This window comes from Rattus norvegicus, chromosome 1 (assembly GCF_021556685.1).
Source record: "Rattus norvegicus strain SHRSP/BbbUtx chromosome 1, alternate assembly SHRSP_T2T, whole genome shotgun sequence".
Taxonomy (NCBI): Eukaryota; Metazoa; Chordata; class Mammalia; order Rodentia; family Muridae; genus Rattus; species Rattus norvegicus.
The window spans coordinates 255,288,998-255,301,617 of record NC_141534.1 but is presented as its reverse complement, the minus strand read 5'-3'; the positions used below and the strand labels follow the sequence as shown (position 1 = coordinate 255,301,617).

At 39.5% G+C, this 12,620-nt stretch overlaps 1 protein-coding gene across 22 annotated transcripts in view; it reads left to right on the top strand.

The window, feature by feature from the left end:
- The window catches only part of Hpse2 (heparanase 2 (inactive)), a 705,780-nt gene that overhangs the window by 345,218 nt on the left and 347,942 nt on the right, over positions 1–12,620 (top strand).

The following is a 12,620-nucleotide window of genomic DNA, read 5'->3' as shown; positions in this document are numbered from 1 at the left end:
TGATTGCCTCCTCCCAGACATTTCTGAAAAGCAATATTTAAAGCAACAGCAGTAGCTTTGCCTGGAAAGAAGCCATGTGTTGACCATCCTCCTACTTCTAAAGAGCTATCATGTGGAAGAGAGATAAGGGTTTTAATGTGTCATGAAAATATAGTACCCTTGGTGTAAAAGTTTTGGAGAGACAGATCAAAGGGATGTACATTTTGGCATAATTTAAAAAATCTTTTAATAGTCAAAACTCAGAGATGGGAATGTCTCCAAGTAAATATATAGGTGACCACTAGTCATGGGGTTATTGAGTAGATTCTAAAAGCATATGGAGAATAAAATTAATGTTAGAGAAGGTCGGAGCTTTAAGGATCCTTTCAGCCAACAAATTCTGTAATCTTGTGAAAATGTTAATTATTTCCAAAGTAGACATTCACTCTGTTAATAGAAACTTTTATTACCATGAGAATGAAGCAGACTTTTCCACTGTTTATAATGGCTAGAAAATGTCGAGAGCTAGTTAATGAATAGAAACCTTATTTTCTGAGTCAGCTAAGCCTATTCCATCATATCCCAGACACACGGAGCACATACCTAGACATAGGCTGAAGTGACAGTGAAGTATGAACAGAGTAGACGCCTCTCACTCACTTCCTCCGCTCCGAAGCTCAGCTTCCTCTCGTATAAGTGGGTAATATTAAGTGAGATACCTGTACGTGCTTCAGGGTGCCTTAGCCTGTGACTCTACATATTAAATCCACAGAAGTTAAGGATTTTGAACTTACTTTAAAATGTAAAATTAAGTTAATGCATCTCAAATTCAGATCATTGTTTTAATAGATAACAACATAACAAGACATGTATGTAACCCCAACAGTGGGAATGTTGTCAGAGACAGATAGATCATAGAGGCTTACTGGCTAGGCATTTTAGCTTAAATGACAAATTTTAGGTTCAGTGAGAGACCCTGTCTCAAAAAATTAAGGTGAACACCAATATACCAATATCTGGCCCTCACATATATGTGTACACACACACACACACACACACACACACACACACACACACACACACATCACACACGCACACACTATACACTACTATTATTATTGACAAATTTGACTTTGTTGTTATTTTAAAAATCTCCAAATATTAATGAAATGGAAGGAACCCTATTGTGTTAGTAAGAGGACATGGTGACATTCTTCACAGCCTTCAACCATATCCAGTCTGCTTGAATGTAACTTTCAGTACAACTGTCACTATTAAGTGATGGGCTGACATTATTATAAGCATAAAAACAATGTTAAAAATAACACTTCCTGTTGCAAAGAGAAGTTTATTTGTTGAGGGGTGATGATGACACTCATCTACGGGTACAAGGATAAGTATTTTAGAATGCAGTTGGAGTAATTCTGGTTTAGTAAAGTGGTGGCTGTGGGCTCTCCTCCAAGATCCCTGACTTCACTATTCCTGGGTAGTTGTCTAGATATCAAAGAATAAAAGAAATAATTAAAAACATACTTCTTGGGGCTGGGGATTTAGCTCAGTGGTAGAGCGCTTACCTAGGAAGCGCAAGGCCCTGGGTTCGGTCCCCAGCTCCGAAAAAAAAAAAAAAAAGAAAAAAAAATCTTAAAAACATACTTCTTACAAAATACTTATTAAACATAGGTTGCCCAAGTTTAAAATAGTGTTCTTAGCTTGCTGATATTGATGCCTGATTTTTCTGTTAATTGGTTTCTTACTATTAAGAAAGGTTTGAGGAAAAAGATGGGACTCCAGCAGCCCTAACCGACCTCGCTCAGTCAGCTGTCTCAATACCAACTGACACAGTGGATGATGAAAGAAAGCCACGAGAAGAGATTTATTCAGTGTGGCCACATTGGGAAAAGGAAAAGATAAAGAATCCAGGGACCCCAGTTCATCCTGGACATGAGCCTCAGAGAGAGCGAATTGAGCTGGGGTTAGGTGGACATGTATAATGAAACATTCCAGTGACTGCCGTTTGCTTGATCACTGACAACTCAGTTCTGATTCCACCAGGGAATCCTGAGGAAGGTGTTATCACTGTCATGCCTGTCACTGTCTCGAGGAGAATATTAATCTGCTTTTTCTTGAGTGATAACTTCTATGGGGGCTGTGGCCTAGCCACCATGGATAAGTGCCCCATTTGCATGTAGACTGTTCTGCAGATGGATTTAAGCCAGTGACCAGTGAGCTCCCCTAAAATACTGTGACGCAAACAGTAAACTACCCACAGTCCACTTGGATTCCCAGCCTTAGAATTGTTTTCTTCACAATTTAAAGTGTTTTTGAACATCAGCTGAAATTTCTTTTACATTTTATAAAAAATATTTTTAAATTTGAACAATTCAAAAATAGCAAATGCTGCAATGGCTGCTAAGAAATGAACACTCAGGTTGTATTCTTTTACTATTATTTTAAATACTATTTATTACTTAAATTATTTATATATTATATGTTTACAATACATAAACATATTTATATATTTGTATATTTATAATATTAATATTTTAAATTTAGAGATTAAAGTTCTATTTTCTCCTTCCTCTTTCTCCATCCAACAGCCTCCCATGGCCCCTTCCTTGTTCTATTTCAAACTCATGCTCTCTGTTTTCATTAATTGTGATTACATGCGTGTGTGTGTGTGTGTGTGTGTGTGTGTGTGTGTGTATCTTGCATAGTCTGAATAATTTTACTTTGTGTGTATGTTTTGAGAACTGACTCTTTATTATTGAACAACCATGATGATCTTTGAGGAAACATGAGAGGAGTTTTTTTTTCCTTTTAGTTGTAAAAACTTTAATTTTTTAATGTTTGGGGCTGTGCACTGCACTGCACCTGTGAAGGGCAGAGAATAACTTTCAGGACTATACCCTCCTTCCACCGTGACTCAGTGAGGTGTACTTATAAGACTTACTTGGCAATCCTGTTAACCCAGTGAGTGCTGAGCCATCTTGCCGGCCCCATTTGAGGTTACTGTAGGAGCTTCAGGGTCTATATGCCTAATCTGTTTCACGTGATGAGCAGCACTCTCGGGTTAAAGTTGAACGTATTTAAATTTGGAGACAACAAGGTGAGGAAATTATATTTTCATAGTTAACAACCAGCTTAATTGATTTGCTGAGAAACAAAAGTTCATGCATGTGCTCACACTGATTCTTTCTTGTTTGCATGCAACACTAACGAACTCTGTCCCTGGAGTAAGTCTGGAGGCAAGGATGTGGGCATTGTCTGCTTATGATGTAGAAAGAAATAAAGAGTACCATCCCTACCCAGGTCAGATGCTATCTGACGTTATAATGCATAGAAATAATTCTTTTTATGAATTTTTTAGTTAGTATTTTTGAATATGGAGTAATCATGAGTGTTTAGAAGCTTAAAGCAAAGATCAGGCCATACTTAGCCATGCACTTTCTCCAGTAAGTGCTTAAGGGAGACTGGAGGTGCAATGATGTGGAGAGCGAAGAGTTCCCCCTTGATTGTGCATGCATGGAAATGGATTTCCCTTCAGTAAAGGCATATTCCTAGCTGCTCCTCATTTCCTTAAGCAGAAGGAGCTTGAAGTCCTTGGAGGAAGGATAACATTTTGTCACTACAAAGCATAGATAGCCTCATTGTGATTATCAGAGGAAGAATGAAAAGAATATATGCTTCTTTGTGTAGGACAGAAAATATATTAGGCTTAGATCATTGGAGTATTTGATCCTTTTGCAAAGTGGAAGCTTACTGAGAAGTTTCTCTTCCAGGAGCACAGGATATGCCCAAGTTTGATGCTAAAAAAGGCAACAGAAAAACCTACTCTCCACCTCCCATCATTGGGGTAGCAAGTACTAATACAATAGGCAACATTGGTCTACTCCCTCATGAGTGACAGGAGCAGTGGAATTCCAGCCATAAATGTTTTGGGGACATTGATATATAGGTGCACAGAGCATACCAAAGATATAGAGCCATAGGCACAGAAGGGACATTGGAAAGCATCTTCCTGCCTAAACAAAAGATAATACTACAGTAATTTGATCCTAAAACAACTATAATAATAACAGAACCCAATTTCACTTAGTTCTCTATCAGAATAACTTTACACCATCACACTAATTATCACCTGAAAGGAAGACATGCTCACTTTTCCAGGATAGTTACTGTATCCTACAGTAGTAACTGTATCCTACAGTAGTAACTGTATCCTACAGTATATTCTGCTCTGTACGTGTCCAGATATCACCATACCACTGAGATTCACACATGAACAGAGGCAACATGGAGCCTCTGTCAGAGACAAATAAACCAACTGAGCCAGACACAGAGAGTGCGCAGATGTCTGGCCCACCAGACAGGAGTTAGAAATAATCACAGTCAACACTTCTGAGTCTCGATTGGAGGATGGTAGATTGCATGCATGAAACAGATGCAATTTTCAGCAGAGGGAAGAAAACTGAAAAACTCTAATAAAGACTCAAAAGAAATGCTAGAAAGAAAAGGAAAACACAGGGTAATAGGACTGAAAAATATTTGTACTAGATTAATCAGCAGACTCTCAGAGCCAAGAGAAGAGTGAGTGAACTTTAAGGAAGATGAGTATAAATCACCCGAGATGGACTACAAAGAGAAAACAAATCCTTCTTAAAAGTTTATAGCACAGCCCCTGATAGCTTGAGGTGTGTCAGGCAGGGTAGCAGAAATGCACCCAGAATCCGAGAAAGGGAAATAACTTGAAAGCACAAGAGCTGAGAATTTTGTATTTTTTCCAGAGAAACAAAGAAGTTTCATTTTAATGCAGAATGTTGTAATCAAGGAGAGATGCTGAAATCATCAAATGTTCCAGTCATTCTCAGAATGCATTGGGGGAGGGGCCGTGCTAAAGAACCATGAGAAAAAAGGCATGAAGAAATTCCATTGCTTGGACTATATGGAATTGTCTGAGCCCACATACCCTAACAGATGTCTGGCTAAATAGTATTTCATATCTTGAAGTGAATGCATTTTTCCCCTGCTACTAAAAATTGACATGTTTAACGTAGTGAATTTTAAAACTGTATTCATTACTGTGTATGTAACCCTACAATATGACCTGGAGGTGAGTCAAAGTTGAGTGAATCACAGGTTCTGCCCAGCAGAACATTACTCAGTCATCTGTTTTCCATAGGTTCTACATCCCTAAACTCAACCCACCACAGAGAGGAAATGTAGAAGAACAATCGTATCTTCACTAATACCTATACTGATTTACTTGAAACTTTTCCTTAAATAATATTGTACAACAGCAAACCATATAGAACATCTTTGTTTTAGACATTGTAAGTTATCTAGAGGTGATTTTAAAAATAGGGTAGTTGTGTATAAGTTATATTCAAATACTACCTCATTTTGTGCAAGACCTTAAATGTTGAAAGAAACTAAGAGATAAGTTAGTGGTTTGGGAAGGGATTAAATAACACGATTATTTCTCTCATAAAAACAATATTACATTTATTGGACACTATGTATTAGTCACTGACCATTCTATCCTGTCACTCATAAATGAGAAAGCTAAGAGAAAAGCCAGAGGAATTATTTGCTTCATATCTTCTACACATGACTTGTTTTAGTACAGGGCATCCAGCATGGCTGACTGGAACTGCAACTTGCCTATGCTGCCCAGCATCTGAGGAGAAAATTCTCATTGCATATGGCTCGCCTGGGAAAATACCAAGTTCGTTAATAAATGCTGCCTCTGTGTATATCTGAACTCTGCTGTTTACTGAACACTGTTTACACCACAAGTGTCTCAGAGCTCGTTTATCAAGTGAGATTAATAATATTTACCATATCTACCATGTTGAGGACTTAAGGAATGTAATAGGGAAAATGTTGATCATATTCATGTTAGTCTTAAATACGTTCGTTACTGTTTAAATCATACAGTTCATTCTCAAGATGCTCACTTCTGCTTACGTCTCTTTGTTGGCGCCGACCTTATCGGGGAGCAGATGCCTTGGCAGTTGTCTTTTTCTTTCTTACTAAGAATTGTCTATAATGTCACTTTAGCTACTACAGAGTATTTCTACTGTGTAACTAAAAGAAGATAATTTTCCTTATGTAAGTATTTTCATAAAAAGTTTGACCTGATTTTTTAGAATATTTGAAAATGTGGCACAAATATAATGAATAATATGTTCCAAATGTATTCCTTTTGTGCATTTTAAATTAAAATTGCAGTTAAACATTAATCCAATTTATATAGAATTCCTATTAAAATAGGGTAAGGTCTGCCAGATCCTGGAGCTTTTGGGAGTATCTCCTAGAAATGACTCTTTTTGGCTCATTTCTAGAAATGGAAGCCAATTAAAAATTAAAAAGCAGTTGAAAACTTTCCCACCAATGACAGTATAAAATATGGATTTTTAGGGAAAAAATGAATATGACCCTGAACACTTAGTAGTCCTTAAGAAAGCTATAGAGAAAATTAATCTTATTAATTAATCCTGAGAAGAATTACTTGTTCTAAAGATGTAAGATAGGGGAATTTCCTTTACAGACATTATTAAACTAGTTCCAAGGTTTTTGATGGCTTTCATTAGAAAACACATATAAAATGAACCCTCATTACTTAGCTGACTTACTATCATTGCTCAAGAGAACAAATCCTACTAAAATAAGGAGTATTTAGCTATGTGGCCATGTTGTTGGCTAACCACTTATCTGCTTCTTAATATGCTTTGTAGAGTTTTACATAAGAAGCTGTTCATGTTTTTAAAACAAATTTATTGAGTGTGAAGATTTGTATATGCTCAGCCCAGGGAGTGGCACTATTAGAAAGTGTGGCCCTTTTGAAGTAGGTATGGCACTGTGGGTGTGGGCTTTAAGACCCTCATCCTAGCGGCCTGGAAGTCAGTCTTCTCCTAACAGCCTTCAGATGAAGATGTAGAACTCTCAGCTCCTCCTGCACCATGCCTGCCTGGATGCTGCCATGTTCCCGCCTTGATGATAATGGACTGAACCTCTGAACCTGTAAGCCACCCCAATTAAATGTTGTCCTTATAAGAGTTGCCTTGGTCATGGTGTCTGTGAATAGCAATGAAAACCCTAACTAAGACAGAGATTAGTACCAGGAACTGGGGTATTGCTGTGATAGGCCAGACCATGTTTTTATTTGGAAGAATGTGGATTGGGGACTTTAGATTTGGAAAGCCATGGAGTGTTTTCAGTGGGGCTTAATGAGCCATCCTAGTAGGAATGCAGAACACTTTGATGCTGTTCCTCTGTGAGTGATTTGAATTGTGCAGACCTAGCCAAAGAGGTTTTAGAGGAGAAGAATTTCGGTATGTGGTATAGAGAGTGGTTTTGTGGTATTTTGGTAAAGAATATGACTACTTTTTGCCCGTGTCTACCTGGGGCTAAGGTAAAGAGCTTTATATTGATTGCATTGACAAAGGAAGTCTTCTAAGAGCCCAGCACAGACTTTGTTCTCTGGTTAGGTCTCATGAAGAGCATTTTGAACAAGCGTAGCAAACTTAGAAAGGAAAAAATACAAAATATATGGTTTGAGTATTAAAGGGGCATCAGGAAGTGAAATGGAGCCGTACTCTGTGTTCTAGGAGATAGCAGATTAAGGGAGTGAGACTTTGAGGCAAGATCCTACCCAGCTAAATTTAAATCCAGGCATGGTAGTACACAGCTTTTTTTTTTTTTTTATTAACTTGAGTATTTCTTTTTTTTTTTTTTATTAACTTGAGTATTTCTTATATACATTTCCAGTGTTATTCCCTTTCCCGGTATCTGGGCAAACATCCCCCTCCCCCCTCCCCTTCCTTATGGGTGTTCCCCTCCCAACCCTCCCCCCATTGCCGCCCTCCCCCCATAGACTAGTTCACTGGGGGTTCAGTCTTAGCAGGACCCAGGGCTTCCCCTTCCACTGGTGCTCTTACTAGGATATTCATTGCTACCTATGGGGTCAGAGCCCAGGGTCAGTCCATGTATAGTCTTTAGGTAGTGGCTTAGTCCCTGGAAGCTCTGGTTGCTTGGCATTGTTGTACTTTTGGGGTCTCGAGCCCCTTCAAGCTCTTCCAGTTCTTTCTCTGATTCCTTCAACGGGGGACCTATTCTCAGTTCAGTGGTTTGCTGCTGGCATTCGCCTCTGTATTTGCTGTATTCTGGCTGTGTCTCTCAGGAGCGATCTACATCCGGCTCCTGTCGGTCTGCACTTCTTTGCTTCATCCATCTTGTCTAATTGGGTGGCTGTATATGTATGGGCCACATGTGGGGCAGGCTCTGAATGGGTGTTCCTTCAGTCTCTGTTTTAATCTTTGCCTCTCCCTTCCCTGCCAAGGGTATTCTTTTTCCTCATTTAAAGAAGGAGTGAAGCATTCACATTTTGATCATCCATCTTGAGTTTCGTTTGTTCTAGGGATCTAGGGTAATTCAAGCATTTGGGCTAATAGCCACTTATCAATGAGTGCATACCATGTATGTCTTTCTGTGATTGGGTTAGCTCACTCAGGATGATATTTTCCAGTTCCAACCATTTGCCTAAGAATTTCATAAACTCGTTGTTTTTGATAGCTGAGTAATATTCCATTGGGTAGATGTACCATTTTCTGTATCCATTCCTCTGTTGAAGGGCATCTGGGTTCTTTCCAGTTTCTGGCTATTATAAATAAGGCTGCGATGAACATAGTGGAGCACGTGTCTCTTTTATATGTTGAGGCATCTTTTGGGTATATGCCCAAGAGAGGTATAGCTGGATCCTCAGGCAGTTCAATGTCCAATTTTCTGAGGAACCTCCAGACTGATTTCCAGAATGGTTTTACCAGTCTGCAATCCCACCAACAATGGAGGAGTGTTCCTCTTTCTCCACATCCTCGCCAGGATCTGCTGTCACCTGAGTTTTTGATCTTAGCCATTCTCACTGGTGTGAGGTGAAATCTCAGGGTTGTTTTGATTTGCATTTCCCTTATGACTAAAGATGTTGAACATTTCTTTAGGTGTTTCTCAGCCATTCGGTATTCCTCAGCTGTGAATTCTTTGTTTAGCTCTGAACCCCATTTTTTAATAGGGTTATTTGTTTCCCTGCGGTCTAACTTCTTGAGTTCTTTGTATATTTTGGATATAAGGCCTCTATCTGTTGTAGGATTGGTAAAGATCTTTTCCCAATCTGTTGGTTGCCGTTTTGTCCTAACCACAGTGTCCTTTGCCTTACAGAAGCTTTGCAGTTTTATGAGATCCCATTTGTCGATTCTTGATCTTAGAGCGTAAGCCATTGGTGTTTTGTTCAGGAAATTTTTTCCAGTGCCCATGTGTTCCAGATGCTTCCCTAGTTTTTCTTCTATTAGTTTGAGTGTGTCTGGTTTGATGTGGAGGTCCTTGATCCACTTGGACTTAAGCTTTGGGTAGTACACAGCTTTAATCCCAGGAGACAGGCCTGCAGATCTCTGAGTTCAAGGTCAGTCTACAGAGTAAGATCCAGAACAGCCAAGCTTAGGCAGTGAAGGAGTTGGAAAACAGGAAGCTCGTGATAATATAATAGATCAGGGGCTGGGACATGTTCTAGGTCCAGCAAGCAGGACATGGCAGCTTCAGCCATATGTCTCTGGCTTTATAGTCAAGAGGAGGAGACAACTGGGACAGTTGCAGATGCTGGTGAGCTGGAGCTAAGAAATTAGCGGTGATTAATAGGCCAACATCATTGAGGCGAAATCTTCTGGGAAGTGTTTTCTGAGAGCACAAAGAAGCTGTGTTCCAGAGATAGCCAAGGCTGTACCTCATGCTGCAGCTGGACTTGGTAACGTGTAAGAGTCACCCAGGTGGTACTGGTTTTGAAGGCATGAAGGCATCGTGAAGACCAGCTGAGGCTAGGCACTGTGAGAGGCCATGGAAGGCCATTGGTGAAGGTGCAGCCTGAGTTGCAGTAGGTGGCCCAGGACTGAAGGGGTCACACAAAAGATTCGAGGCTTGGCACCATGAAGAGAGCCTATGAGAGGCTATTGGTGAAGCCTCATTGCAGCAGAAGACCCAAGAGTACTGGAGATGCCAGTGCCATGGGATGATCTCCAAGAACAGCAGCAGCAGTGGAGTGGAGTCAGCCACAGAGGGCAGAGCTGGAGGAATGGCATCAGCTCTTTGGAGGAGCCCAGAAGACCATGTGTGCATCCCAGACATTGAAACAGGAAGCTGTAATGTTACATTTTCCTTGGAGGCCCCAAGATGTTTGAGATGCCAGAGCTGTGCTCTATCTGCTGAGGAAAGCTACTAACAGGGAGTGGATCCAGCCCAGTAGAAAGAAGTTTGTTGCAGTCAACAAAGATGAAAAAGGAGCTGGACAAGGTGGGGGGGAGATGGGATGGGGAGGGGAAACCGGGAAAGGGGATAGCATTTGAAATGTAAGTAAAGAAAATATCCAATAAAAGAAAAAACAAAAAGCAAAAAACAACAACAAAAATGGAGCTGGAGATCTGAAGACCTCTTTGACATCAGACTTAGAGATGCAGAGTTTGGAGTTTGCCCAGCTGGTTTCCTGTCTTGCTTTGGGAATTACAGTCAAGAGATTGGATGAATCTCAGAAGAGACCTTGAACTTTGGACTTTTTACATTGTTGAGACTGCTATAGACTACGAGGACTTTGGAAGTTGAACTCAATGTATTTTGCATTATACTATGCTTAGGTATGGCAAACATTCATATGTTTGAAAAAGCTTATGGGAGCCAGAGAGTGGAATGTGATGATTTGTATATGCTCAGCCCAGGGAATGGCACTGTTAGAAGGTCCTGATGGAGTAGGTGTGACCTTGTTGGAGTAGGTGTGTCACTGTGGGTGTGGGCTTTAAGACCCTCATCCTAGCGGCCTGGAAGTCAGTCTTCCACTAGCAGCCTTCAGATGAAGATGTAGAACTCTCAGCTCCTCCTGCACCATGCCTGCCTGGATGCTGCCATGTTCCCGCCTTGATGATAACGGACTGAGCCTCTGAACCTGTAAGCCAGCCCCATGTGAATGTTGTCCTTATAAGAGTTGCTTTGGTGATATCTGTTCACAGCAGTAAAACCCCAACTAAGACATTAAGATACATTAATTAACACAAAACAAACCCAAGTATCTGAAGTGTCTAATGTGACAACTTACCAATATGCAGACATAATTGAGTAGGGAATATATCTATGATTACCCCACATTCTTCATTCTTCTTCGTCTCTTTTGAAATTCTTTTGTGTGGCTTCACACACTGTTTTAAAGCTAATAGACTTGTACTCTGGTGAATAGTTAAGGACTTTCATGAGACATCCAGGTTTACTTTTCTCTTTATCTCTCTTCTCTCTCTGGTTCCCTGTATTAGCTCCCAGCCATTGTTCTCCCCCAATTCTCATTTCCACCCTTCCAAACCAAGGAGTCTCCCAGACTTCCTCTCATTTATGTGTGATGAGTTATGAACTCTCTTAAAGCAGGATCCTGAGGCATTGTAGTGCTTGTCTTAATTTGGCTCTTTAAGTTCACTATCCTTGTATATATTGGTCTGAAAGCATGTAGTGAATTCTATATTCCATATTGGTTGGAAGTAGAAATTTTCCATATTTTTCTTAAACTACATTCAGTTATTTAGAAATATCATAGGAATTGTTTAACATATCCTCTATTTTTAAAGTCTGTAATTTCAACCAGGCAAAGTGATTGTATTCTTTAACTATATTCCTGGAACTCAGGATTCTTAAGCTAGAGAATCATGAGTTCAAGGTCAACCTGTACTATGTAGTAAAGTCATACCCTTGACAGATGGATGGATAGATAGATGGATGGATGGATGGATAGATAGATAGATAGATAGATGAGGAGAGATAGAGAGATAAATAGGAAGAGATGAGAAAGAAATGAGATAGAGATTAGACAGATATAGATGTCATAGATAGATAGCAACTTTATCTTCTTTTATGACAAGATATATTCATTCATCTGGTTGAGAAAAGGTTCTCTGTTAATTCATCTTTGTTCTGCATCTAGGGATATGATTGTGGAGCTTCAGCATATTTTCTCACCATTTTTGTGTCAATATTTTATGCATCTGTCTCTTTGATCCTGTCAGTAGGAATGCTGACTGAAAATAATAGCTTGGAACAAACAGAGATCATTGCCTGATGCTAACATTACCCAGAGCAAAATATGGTCTCCCATATCCTCCAAACAAAGGAAGTGGTCTAGAACTGCATTTCTCTAAATTTCTTGACTGCTTATAGGAAATGAAAACTTCAGAACACTTAAATGTTAATAAATTATTAACATTTGATTAATAGTGGAGAAAATTATTTTGCTGAGAAGCCAGCAAAGACTTTCCAGGCTTACTCAGATAATAAATGTCAAAGAAAGAATCCTATCCATGCATATAACAGATTCTCTTAGTGTAGAATGTGTGGATTTCGTACTGTCAATATTTAGGGGTAACTTATTTGTGATATGGAAAATATATCACGTATGGTTTTTCCATGCAGTCCTGTGTGGACCTTGTAGATTCAGAAAACTAAATGATTCTGTTCAGCCACCATGTTAATAAGTTTCAAATTACCACACTGAAATGCCAGCATTGATTTATAAAGAGAAAAATATTACTGAAATTGTGACTCTTGAGGCTCCATGGTAAGATTGGACA